Genomic DNA, 13,727 nt, shown 5'->3' with positions numbered 1-13,727 from the left:
ATATATTTAAAATGCAGTCATTAGGATAGTTCCTGCCTCCTGCAAAACAAACTCCCTTACTCACCCAGGACATTCTGGGTAAATATTTTCTGTTAAAACAATCTTTTAGATTTTTTTTTATATTAAAAGACCCTACTATTTTATTTTATTTCTTTATAGGGGTTCAGCTCTATGTCCTTACTGAGCTCTGTATTTCTAGTTGCTGAAGATACCTACCACATATTAGCTGTTCAAACCTCATTTGTTGATAATAAACGAGGCGGTTGTTAAGTGAGGGAATAAGTGGGGTAGTTTGAAACAAAGTATTTATAGAAGAGCCTACCTTAATTACTTATTAGGTAGCTTGCCTGCAAGCACCTAGAATCAGGCCAAATATCCAGTGTGTTATTCACCCACTTGGAGCGTGGTATCTCGTATGGTCCCAATCCAAGACAGCATATGTATCAGAAAACGTTTTGCTTATCTCCTGGCACTTACTGGCACTCAAACTTAAGTCCAGGGGAGGGAAGGCACTGAAACTATTTGTCTTAACTGATTGAGGTTCGTGTCTCGTAACTATTTAAATGAACAAACTACTTCAAACAAACCAAGAGAACAAGCTGAAAAAGGAATTTCGATCTGATCAAACCTGTTTACGTAATTTGATCAGCCATGATTGACTGCTAATTCCAGGCTCTTCATCAGTTTCCTGGGATGCAAACTGAGTATGATGGTTGCTGTCTGTTCCACTGAAGGTATTTTAACTCAGGAAGACAGATGCAGACAAATAACTGAAACATAAAGCAAAATGATCATTAAAATGCTTTTTTTAAAATGTTTATTTATTTTTGGGACAGAGAGAGACAGAGCATGAATGGGGGAGGGTCAGAGAGAGAGGGAGACACAGAATCTGAAGCAGGCTCCAGGCTCTGAGCTGTCAGCACAGAGCCCAACTCGGGGCTTGAGGACCGTGAGATCATGACCTGAGCCGAAGTCGGATGCTTAACCGACTGAGCCACCCAGGCGCCCTAAAATGCTTAATGAAGACAAATAACGTAGTTGGGGAGCAAAGAGGAGCCTTTGGTTTTATGTTGATGGGGATTCAGGGGCAATTCCATGGGGGAAGTGGTATCTGATTTAGGCTTGAGTGATAAGGAGTGGCAAGGAAGGAGAGAAAAGGATACCCCAGGCTCAAAGAATTATATGAACAAAATTTGTCAAACATCATAATTTAAAAAGATATTAAATGAGGTAATAATTATAACATATTCCAGATTTTTCCTTTGCTATGAGGCAATTAAGTACATTCTAAGGTATAAATAACCTCTACCCAGAATTGGATACAATCTGGAATGCTTTTAAAAAAACCGACATAATGATTAATAGTTCTTATGGTGTTAAGACAGCCTAATGAGCTGTCATAACCAGAGACCAGTCAGGCAACATTTTAAACAAGTTGAATTTGCCCCATAAGAATATTTCAAAGGCCAATTAAAATATTTTCTTCAGTCCATAGCGTGCTTTCAAAGTTTACGTGTAAGTACTGTAATGTAAACAAAGATGTTTTCCACTAATGTTGCCTTATTGTCTATCGTTTCCTGACTTTTAGGGCTTGCTTAACATAGGAATGGTTGGGACATATGTTTTATTACTGAAGCCTCTTGAATTTATCTTCTGACTAATTGGGCTTTGCTTTCAGAACCACAGAACAATACATTTTTCTCCATGTTGTCTCTTCCATTTCTGTAAATGTCAGAGAACATGCCATCTGAGTGTGATGGAAATTATTTCACTTTCTCTTGATTTATGGTTAGTGGAGAGTATTTAAGACTAGCATTAGGTTACAGGTTTTTTTTTAATTAAACATTTTCTTCCCTCTTAGAGGATTTTTCATTGCAACAGCATGTTCCAGGGCAACCACTCTCCCCACCCCCAAACATTTTCCTGGGACAAGATTCCAGGAAGCACCAGTCCTGACAGTGAAGGGTGTGGAAATGACAGACAGACAGACTGCTGGGTCACCATTCCCAAAATAGTGCCCTCAGAGCATTTTGTTCCAAGCAAGGTGCTGTCCCCAAAAGAGTTTTCAAAAGTTAGTGTGTTTGTCCTTAGTCACCCTCTCCCTGCTTCCTAAAAGGACTTGGGGTGCCTCCCAGTAAAAGATTAACATAAGTCCAGTAAAATGCACACAAAACAAGAAAAATCCACAACAAAGAATGGGGTAGTGTGTGGGAAGTATGCCAGCTAGACCAAACCCTGAGTGCTGGTGCGGACCTCAGCACTGTTGACATCCGAGGCTGGGTAATTCTTTGCTGTGGGGGGTTGTCTTGTGCACTGAGGGATGTTAGCAGCATTCCTGCCCTCTACCCACAAGGTGCCAGTAGCAGCCCCTGGTTTTGACAACCTAAAGTGTCTCTGGACATTACCAAATGTCTCCAAGTCGGGGGTGGGAGGGGGACAAATGACCTCCAACTGAGAACATCTACCCTAGACTAATAAGGAAATATCTGACTTTATACTTCCAACTCATCTCTCCCTGAACCATAACTCCAGCATACTTCCCAATATGTTCCAGTACATTCCAGCACTTGCCTGGCGTGCTTCCTGTTCACAGGGCACAGTGGCAACCACAGATTGGGTTTCAAATCTTGGTTTGCCACTTTCTAGTTATATGGTCGTTTTATCTCGATATGCTTATTTATGAAATGGGAATAATAACATTATTTGTGAGGATGAATTGGTATTGTGTTTCTAAAGTACTTATCACAGTGTCTGGCATAGGGTAACTGCTCTATAAATTCCCGTGAGTATAGAGTGAGGGTCTTTTTTTTAAAAACAGACAAGCAAACAAACTTCTTTCTCCATCTTACGTCACTGCTCAGGTAAGAGAAGAGGGGTGCACTGGTGCTGAGCTGAGGTGGAGGAAGAGACAGACATGTCACATAATACTACTCAGGAGGTATCCCAGGAAGAGCGCTTGGAAGGATCTCGGTGTTTGTAGACATTTGACTCATCATTGGAAAGCCTGTCTTCCGTTTACCTGGAGACAAAACCGAATAGGTGAGGAAAACTCAAGAAGAGCCCACCAGGAAGGAAACAGGAGCTTAAGGAGACTGGGTGTGGCCATGGGATATAGAGAAGAGGAAAAATTCTATGAATGTTGAGCCTAGTGACCCAGGAGTCAGGAGGTGGGGGAAGGTTTGTGGAATGCACAAGAGTGGAGGAGCCACCCCAAACTGGACCTTTTTGTGAAATCTTCTGTGAGCTGGACAAGCCTTTAAGAATGAATGCTTTGCGGCAGGGGTGGCAAGTAAAAATCACTCATTTACAGCGTACTCTAAAAATAAATTCAGGACTCAGTAGTTACTTTTGCCTTATAAGTATTGCCCCATGGTACCCAGGGTGCTGGCTGATGACTTTGATGCCCCCAGATTTAATTATCATGCAACCCATTAGCCCAGAGACATAGGATGTTTAGTTCAAAATGTCACGCTTGTATGCAGTTCATTCGGTGAAAACCATCGCTCACAAAGGAAACCGATTTAGAAATGATTCAGAATAGGGAACCTTTATAGTTATGGAGCTCTGAATTTTCGTCCTTGGAACTGGACAGTTAAAAGTTGGGCAGAATAATTTTGGTATGTGAAAGCTTTTTCCACATAGGACAAGAAAGCCTTTACCTCATGGATTTTGTGGAGAAAAATTTCAGTTCACTGTTCTCCTGTTTGAATCATTATGACCAAGTAGGAGAGAATGAGGATCTGTTCCAGTGGGAAATATTTAAATTAGGAGGGATTAAAAAATATCTACAATTATTTTGTATCATCTCCAAGGGAACCTCACTTTAATAATATCCTAGGAAATTTCCATCTGGAATAGAAAAGACAATGGAATCCAAATATGGGTGTCCTAGTGCATGCGTACGGCGCTGTTAGTAGCCAAACTTCTGGCTTTGTTATGCTTTGTGAAAGTTCTAGTAGATCTTGACCTTCGTCTTTTGGGAGACCTTCAATATGTTACTGAGCTGAAATGTAGGTCCAAATGTTATGTTAGCCCACAGTCCAGAATAAATCTTTGGCAAGTTTCTGGTTTTTCCTGAATGCTCACACATTACCCAGGGAGCAATGCTAGAAGATTCGGTCTTGTTTTGGAACCTGGGGATCCCAGATGGGCCCAAGATAACTGACTTCTGGAGGCATCTTATATCTGCTAGTGAACCAGTTGGGATCCTTGCCAGGGCATAGAATGCACCTGGATCCTAGACAATCAAGAAATTAGTGGAGAAGGAAACTGGCCCACCAGCTTTGGCACCTGTGAGCTGTACCACTATACATTGGTTGTGCTCCAGATGGGACCGAAGAGAGGCTGCATCTTTCCTCAACCTCCCCCCATACCCCCCCCCAATCTAGGAATGGGTGGTAGCCTGAACATGAGGAGAAGGGTACTTCTTGGATGAAAGCTGGAAGAGGAGAGAGCAAGTCCCAAGTACCCCTAAGCTAAGAAGTTGGGTGTGGGATGGTTGGGCTCTGAGTAGAGAAGTAGTGGTATTTCCGTACAGGCGACCCTCAGAAATCTTCTACCCTTTTGGCTGACACATGAAATAAGGTGGATGTGAGCAGAGTGGACACTGTCCCTGTGGTTGGATGCTGCCCACTGCCTGCCTATGCATACCTTTCTCAGTATTCTGTGGCTGTGGTGTGGAATAAGAGACACTTATCCTTTGAGCAGACTCAAAAAGTTGGTTTAGGTAAAGAGTGTGGTTGGAGGCCTTTTGCTTCCTCCAGACTCCAAACTCCCCAGTTTCCCGTGGAAGCTTGGTACATGGGTAACAGAGTAAAGCCCAGGTTAAGAGAAGTGCATGCTGTTTCCTCAGAGGAATACCTCATGGCAAATAGGCTCTAGGAGGCATCTAGGCAAATAGGCATCTAGGCATGAAAATACCTCTAGGCAAGTAGGCATCTAGGCATGAAAAGCCTGGATCTCAGAGATACAAGGAAAGAGATTCTCATCTCTCCTTTTCCCACACTTTCCTGATACCCTGAGTGTTTACTCCTCATCCATAAGGGAGGCATATGGAACAGAACAGCTGATGACCATGTTGGAGGCTGAGGTGAATTGAAGGGATGACACTGAGGAGGGTGCAGAGAGGAGCTAAAGGGACTGAGGGGCTCTGGGAGAGAACTCTCCTGACATAAGACAGGTGGCCACAAGGGGACATCTCAAGAGCCAATGTCAAAGAAACTATGTATGTCAAGGAGTTCTGAAGGATAAATCCAAGAAAGGAAAGAAGCCTCCTGAGCCCCCTGAAATATCCCCCATCTGCACGTGCCCCAGTCATGTATGCATTGGAAGATATGACTTGAATATGTAACAGAGGGCTGTTTTATATGTTCTTCTAGGTTCTGTGTGTGGTTACAATAAAGTCATAATGAATTTTGTAGTTCCTTTCTTTCATTAAGAAAAGCATTATCCCAATTAGCACTACACTGTTGGTCTTATCAGGTCCTTCACAATTACCCTTAACCACACAATTATGCACCCAGACAGGTTTTGTATGGAGGCTGAAGTCCTGAGTTCTCTTGAGTTCTGTTCACTGTATGGGAATCTCACCAGTTTTTCAAGAACATGATTCTTCTTCCTCCTCCTCCCCCTTCTTCTCCTCCTCCTCTTCCTCCCCCTCCTCCTCCTTCTCTTTCTCTTCCTTCTCCTTCTCCTCCTCGTCCTTCTGCTGCTGCTGCTGCTGCTGCTGCTGCTGCTGCTGCTGCTTCTTCTCCTCCTCCTCCTCCTCCTCCTCCTTGTTCTCCTCCTCCTCCTCCTTTGTTAGTCACATGCCTTTTTAATTTTTTTTTTCTTTCAACTCATGGCTCTTTAGCCAGTCATTATTCACATTTCTGGCTTTCTCTAATTTTTCCTGAAGCTCAAGTGTGAGGAAAATGGAGCCTGGAGCACTAAATATTCCCTTCTGTTTAGAGGTTGATTCTGAACCCACAGCAGTAACAGTGGGACTTCTCCAGTTCTCTGTCCAATCTGGCCATTGTCAGGATTTCTCTTATCACTCATTGAAGAAGTTGTGTGTTGGTGGAAATGCTTTTGGCCAGTTTGGTAGCCCCCATATTCGCTATCACAGGTTTTTGGAAGACAATGGCAAAATCAGCAATTTGCAAATCACATGGTTTATTGGTTAGAACTTATTTAAGATAAACAGCACAGTTCTTAATACTAAGAGCCAATTATAAGTCAATACAAGATTATAGTTAGCACGTTAGTTATCTCTTGCTGTGAAGTAATATTACCACAAACTTAATTAATACCTCAAAACAATATATACTTATTTTGTAATTTATGTAGGTCAGGAGTGTGGCATGGCTTAGCCAGGCCCTCTGGTCCTCGGCTTACAAGTCTGCAAGAAAACTGTCAGCTGGTGCCTGGGTGGTTCAGTCCGTTAAGCTTCTGACTCTTGATTTCAGCTCAGGTCATGATCTCATGGTGGTTCGTGAGTTTAAGCCCCTGCGTTGGGCTCTGCACTGGCAGTATGGAGCCTGCTTGGGAGTCTCTCTCTCCCTCTCTCTTTGCCTCTCCCCTGCTTGTGCCTCTCTCTCTCTCTCTCTCTCAAAATAAATAAACTTAAAAAATGTCAGCTGGGCTGCATAATCTGAGGCTTGATGGGGAAGAATTCAGTTCCAAATGCATGTGGTTATTACTAGAACTCAGTTCATTGTGACATACTGAATTGAGGGCTTCAAGTTTCTTGCTGGCCATTGTCTAGAGACTCCCTTAAGTTCTTTACTACACAGACCTTCCCAACATAGGCACTTGCTTCTCAGGAGAAGCAAGGAAAAGAGTTTCCTTCCAAGATACATGTTACAATCTTATGTAATGTAATCACACATATGCCATAATCTTTGTCATGTTATGTTGGTTAGAAGCAACTCAGACATCCCATCCACACTCAGGAGGAGATCACACAAGGCATCGAATACCAGGAAGATAGTATTATTATCAAGTAGATAATGGGACCAATTTAGAGTCTGTCATCTGCCAATTAGCAACACCCAAAAACAAATAATACTCATGGCCAGAATTAGAAATAAATGTAGTGATCTTTGCGCACTCTTGCTTTGCTAAAGCAGATGGGAGAAAAGGTAGAATGGTCATATCACCTGATCCCTAGCCAGTCAGGAGTGGTCATCGTGGAGCTCTGTGACCGTCTCCCTCTTTTCCCTGATGGTTACAATCTTAAGTTGCACGAGAGAGGGTATCTTCTGGGATCTGCAGGTACTTCTAGGATGGGGTGATACTGAGTAGAGAATCATCTGCCTTCTCCATTCTTCCCTGGCAGGTGGACACAGGGTCCAATTGGTGGAGTGTCAAAGGGACACATTTCTTTATTTTTTAAAGGACTAGTGTGTCACGTGTGCATGTCCTGATAGAATACAGGTGTGTTAGAGGTAGATAGGTTTCATTGTAGTTTCTGTGTCCTGTATATTCTTATTTATTACAAGGGGCTCTACTGTTATTATCTCTTTGTCTATCTATCTGTCTATCTATCTATCTATCTATCATCTATCTATTTTTTTGCTGCCTGTTGGGCCTCTGCAAAAGTATTTCCTGCTCAAGTCCTCTCTTGCTCTCAGCAGTTTTGACCTCACTTAAGATTTTTTTATATTTAAAGCTAACTCCCTCTAAGCTCTTTTCTACACAGTAAACATGCATAGCACATGTTGCAAATACAGTTTGTCCTTCTGACGCAAATCCCAGGCTTGCATCTTGGACTACGTGCTGGGTGTTCCTGCTTAGCTATCTTGGGTTGCATCTCCTCAGCAGCAGATTCTAAGACAAGGATTTGAACACAAGTAGTTTATTTGGGAGGCGATTCCAGGAAACAGCAGCAGGGAGTGGGGAGGTGAGATAGCGAAGGAAAGGAAGCTATTAAAGGGCATGATGTCAAGCAGGTCACTGCTGCATGTAGTGGCAGGGGTTTAGTTTTGCTGGGTGATACTGTAGAATTTGCTTCCAGAGCTATCAGCCTTGCTCCCACCCCCAAGAGTGAGGGAACTGGGATTTTTCAGTCATCGGCTGGGGACTCCCTCTGGGGTGCATTAACTCCCTGGCATTTTTGGCCTGCAGCGTTTGGTCCAAATGGGCTATGGTGTCCAGAGAGTCCCTCAGGGAGGGAGTGGCTGGTGTTTGAAGTTCAAACCCATTGGCTGGGGAACTTCTATCACAACTGCTTAACTGCCCTCAGTTTGGCTCCTGAAAAGAACATGCTCATACCACCTCATTTCTTTCTTTTTTTTAATGTTTATTTTTGAGGGAGAGAGAGCACAAGTGTGAGCAGGGGAGGGGCAGAGAGAAGGAGACAGAGGATCTGAAGTGGGCTCTGGGCTGGCAGCAGAGAGCCCGATGCGCTGCTCCAACCCACAAACTGAAATCATGACCTGAGCTGAAGACAGACACTTAACCAACTCAGCCACGTAGGCGCCCCTCACTTCTTTCTATGTGAACATAATTCCTCCTCTTAATACCTCTGTCAGACATCACCACTCCACGGTCACGTAGGCTTGAATTTACTGGATTATCCCTATTTTTCTAGTGAGGAAGCTGAGGCTTGGGAAGGAAGCTCAAGTGAATTGCCCAGTGTCACAGGGCTGCTTAGAGACAGACCTTTCCACGGCTGTCCATAGCAGGTGGTCCCAGGGATGGAAAAGGGCCCAAGCTGCTTTGCTTGCAGTAGCTCTGACTTCAACAAAGTCATTGACCTGACCTAAGGGGTCACATTCCAGTAGATTTCTCTCTGGGCTTTTTGTTTCTGAACTTCCTGTTTCCCCTAAGCTGAAATTAGTGCACTAGCTCACTATAGTTATGTAGATGGTTTAACAATTCTCCTGTTACCAATTCCAGTTAGTTCTAGAAACTTAGATAAGCCTGTATGCTCTCTACAGCTTGTTTTTCTCATTCAGTGAATTTTGGAGGATCCCTTGTACCCTAACAATGTGAGACAGGTGACAGAGGGTTTGCTTTTTTTGGTAAGGATTTGTGTTTATCTATCTATCATCTATCTATCTATCTATCTATCTATCTATCTATCATCTATCTTTAAAGAGAGAGAGAAAAAGTGAGAGAGAGAGCATGAGCTGGGGAGAGGGGCAGAGGGAGAGAGAGAATCCCAAGCTGACTCCACACTCAGTATGGAGCCCCATGTGGGGCTTAATCCCATGACCCTGGTATCATGACCCGAGCCGAAATCAAGAATTGGATGCTCAACCGACTGAGCCACCCAGGTGCCCCCAGGATTTGCCTTTCATAGTGGGCTGGTTATGAAGGAAAAGCTCAGCTTTATTTATGTTTAACATGGAGCATGATTTGGATAGCCTTTCTATGTCAAGCAGAAAATATTGTAGACCTTTTCAAAATATTCAGGGACGACGACTTCTTCTTCTTCCTCTACCTCTGCTGCTGCTGCTGCTTCTTCTTCTTCTTCTTCTTCTTCTTCTTCTTCTTCTTCTTCTTCTTTTTTAAATTTTTATTTATTTTAGAGAGAGAGAGAGAGAAAGCATGAGTGGGGGAGGGTCAGAGAGAGAGGGAGACAGAATCCAAAGCAGGCTCCAGGCTCTGAGCTATTAGCACAGAGCCCAATGTGAGGCTCAAACCCATGAACCGTGAGATCATGACCCGAGTTGAAGTGGGGACGCTGACCCACCCAGGCACTCTTGTCCTTTGTCTTCTTGTGCAAAGACTTACAAGGGTCACAGCGATAGCTACTGATGTGACTGACTAGGGCCACGAGCGGGAAAGGTTGTGAAACAGAATGTACTGGAGATAACATCTCCAGGAGCCACACACAGCAGCGCTCCTCTCTACTTGCGTGAGTTCCTGCAGGTTGTCAGCAATCTGAGGGCAACATCTTTTCTTAGGGCAAGTTAAGATCCTCGCTGTTGCCCCAGAGTGAGTATCAAATTACCTGCAGTGTAAGGGATACACAATGGCGGAGATTTATTTCTAATGAGCAGAGACTGGAAACACATTTGGAAGTCTGTCATGATGTTTCTTTTCCTACCTCAATCGAGTGATCTCATTGGGTTGAATTCTCTGTGGTTTGGCTGCAAACTCTTTTCATTCCCATGTTCATCTTTCCAACTTGCTGCCCCATTTTATGTTCTACATCTGTCCTTCCAAGTTCTTGCTCCTCTGCGACGTCTTGGTTCCTCATCTTTTATTCAACCTGTTGCGAGCCCCCTCTGGTCCTTCCCTCTGCTTAGTTTTATAAAACTGATCAGTGCATGTGGCAACTAGGGGGACAGAATGAAGACTGGCAAACCTCTCTAAGACAGGGCTACATGGTTTTCCTCTAAGGCTTCTATGCTCCTCCTAACATCTGAAATAAATGGAAGAAAATCTTTGTAGAGCAGATAGGAAAGCTGAGATGCCAGTGAACTGACAGACTTGGTTGGGGTTATCTGACGTAGGTAACCAAAAGAACACACGTCATGTGATATGACCTTTTTTTAAAAGATCATTTTGGTGTTTTTTTTTTTTTAAGTTTATTTATTTATTTTGAGAGAGAGAGAGGGAGAGAGATGAGAGAGTGAACGGGGGAGGTACAGGGGAGAGAGGGAGCGAGAAAGAGAATCCCAAGCAGGTCCTTGCACTGCCAGTGCAGAGCCCGTTACAGGGCCCCATGTGAAGCTGCCATGCAGGGCTTGAACCCACAAACTCTGAGATCATGACCTGAGCCAAAACCAAGAGTTGGAAGCTTCACCGCTGAGCCACCCGTGGTGCCCCTGAGGGCAAGAGAATACTAAATGTCCCAAACTCAAGCGTAGGCAGAGAGAAAGGAATTCTTTCTTACTTCAGCCTGTTGCTCTCTTCAGGCCTTCCCGGATTGGTTAGGCCCACCACCACTGGGAGGGTGATGTTTTGGCTCAGTCTACTAATGCAAATGTCAGTCTCATCCAGAGAACATTCCCTGCCCCCCCCGCTACAGACATACCCTGAGTAATGTTTAACCAAATACAAATATCCTGGCACTGTGGGGCCCTGTCAAGCTGATACATACAGTGAACCATCACAAATTCCCACCCTGGTGGTAGGGGGCTGCTGTGGCATCATGTTCTCCTTGGTCGAGACAGGAGCAGTGAGATGCCCTGGACCGTGGTTGCATTGTGAGATCTGGACCCTGTGATACTTTGTGCTCTGAGGAACCAGGTCCAGAAGAGAAGCTGTCACTGTGATCCCACAAGTGATGACACATCAGTCCTTGTCTAGTTTGACAAGGACAGACACAGACCCCAGGTAGGGCCAGCTCAAGAATTCGTGAGGCCTAGCGTAGATGAAAATGCTGGCCGTTGTTTCAAAAAAAGAAACTGTGAAGCATTTCAAGATGGCAACCATAGGGTTAAACTGAGTGCAGGGCCCGGTGCAATCCCAGGAGTAGTTTATTATCAAGTAGATAAGGGACCAATTTAGAGTCTGGCATCTGCACAATTGCACACCCAAAAAAAAATACTACTCATGGCAGAATTCGAATTAGGAAATAAATGTAGTGATCTTTGCGCATCGCTTGATAAAGCGATGGGAGAAAATGTAGAACGGGTCATATCACCTGATCCCTAGCCAGTCAGGAGTGGTCATCGTGGAGCTCTGTGACCGTCTCCCTCTTTTCCCTGATGGTTACAATCTTAAGTTGCACGAGAGAGGGTATCTTCTGGGATCTGCAGGTACTTCTAGGATGGGTGATACTGAGTAGAGAATCATCTGCCTTCTCCATTCTTCCCTGGCAGGTGGACACAGGGTCCAATTGGTGGAGTGTCAAAGGGACACATTTCTTATTTTTTAAAGGACTAGTGTGTCACGTGTGCATGTCCTGATAGAATACAGGTGTGTTAGAGGTAGATAGGTTTCATTGTAGTTTCTGTGTCCTGTATATTCTTATTTATTACAAGGGGCTCTACTGTTATTATCTCTTGTCTATCTATCTGTCTATCTATCTATCTATCTATCATCTATCTATTTTTTTGCTGCCTGTTGGGCCTCTGCAAAGTATTTCCTGCTCAAGTCCTCTCTTGCTCTCAGCAGTTTTGACCTCACTTAAGATTTTTTTATATTTAAAGCTAACTCCCTCTAAGCTCTTTTCTACACAGTAAACATGCATAGCACATGTTGCAAATACAGTTTGTCCTTCTGACGCAAATCCCAGGCTTGCATCTTGGACTACGTGCTGGGTGTTCCTGCTTAGCTATCTTGGGTTGCATCTCCTCAGCAGCAGATTCTAAGACAAGGATTTGAACACAAGTAGTTTATTTGGGAGGCGATTCCAGGAAACAGCAGCAGGGAGTGGGGAGGTGAGATAGCGAAGGAAAGGAAGCTATTAAAGGGCATGATGTCAAGCAGGTCACTGCTGCATGTAGTGGCAGGGGTTTAGTTTTGCTGGGTGATACTGTAGAATTTGCTTCCAGAGCTATCAGCCTTGCTCCCACCCCCAAGAGTGAGGGAACTGGGATTTTTCAGTCATCGGCTGGGGACTCCCTCTGGGGTGCATTAACTCCCTGGCATTTTTGGCCTGCAGCGTTTGGTCCAAATGGGCTATGGTGTCCAGAGAGTCCCTCAGGGAGGGAGTGGCTGGTGTTTGAAGTTCAAACCCATTGGCTGGGGAACTTCTATCACAACTGCTTAACTGCCCTCAGTTTGGCTCCTGAAAAGAACATGCTCATACCACCTCATTTCTTTCTTTTTTTTAATGTTTATTTTTGAGGGAGAGAGAGCACAAGTGTGAGCAGGGGAGGGGCAGAGAGAAGGAGACAGAGGATCTGAAGTGGGCTCTGGGCTGGCAGCAGAGAGCCCGATGCGCTGCTCCAACCCACAAACTGAAATCATGACCTGAGCTGAAGACAGACACTTAACCAACTCAGCCACGTAGGCGCCCCTCACTTCTTTCTATGTGAACATAATTCCTCCTCTTAATACCTCTGTCAGACATCACCACTCCACGGTCACGTAGGCTTGAATTTACTGGATTATCCCTATTTTTCTAGTGAGGAAGCTGAGGCTTGGGAAGGAAGCTCAAGTGAATTGCCCAGTGTCACAGGGCTGCTTAGAGACAGACCTTTCCACGGCTGTCCATAGCAGGTGGTCCCAGGGATGGAAAAGGGCCCAAGCTGCTTTGCTTGCAGTAGCTCTGACTTCAACAAAGTCATTGACCTGACCTAAGGGGTCACATTCCAGTAGATTTCTCTCTGGGCTTTTTGTTTCTGAACTTCCTGTTTCCCCTAAGCTGAAATTAGTGCACTAGCTCACTATAGTTATGTAGATGGTTTAACAATTCTCCTGTTACCAATTCCAGTTAGTTCTAGAAACTTAGATAAGCCTGTATGCTCTCTACAGCTTGTTTTTCTCATTCAGTGAATTTTGGAGGATCCCTTGTACCCTAACAATGTGAGACAGGTGACAGAGGGTTTGCTTTTTTTGGTAAGGATTTGTGTTTATCTATCTATCATCTATCTATCTATCTATCTATCTATCTATCTATCATCTATCTTTAAAGAGAGAGAGAAAAAGTGAGAGAGAGAGCATGAGCTGGGGAGAGGGGCAGAGGGAGAGAGAGAATCCCAAGCTGACTCCACACTCAGTATGGAGCCCCATGTGGGGCTTAATCCCATGACCCTGGTATCATGACCCGAGCCGAAATCAAGAATTGGATGCTCAACCGACTGAGCCACCCAGGTGCCCCCAGGATTTGCCTTTCATAGTGG

This window comes from Lynx canadensis, chromosome C2 (genome assembly GCF_007474595.2).
Source record: "Lynx canadensis isolate LIC74 chromosome C2, mLynCan4.pri.v2, whole genome shotgun sequence".
Lineage (NCBI taxonomy): Eukaryota > Metazoa > Chordata > Mammalia > Carnivora > Felidae > Lynx > Lynx canadensis.
This window is presented reverse-complemented; position numbering follows the sequence as displayed.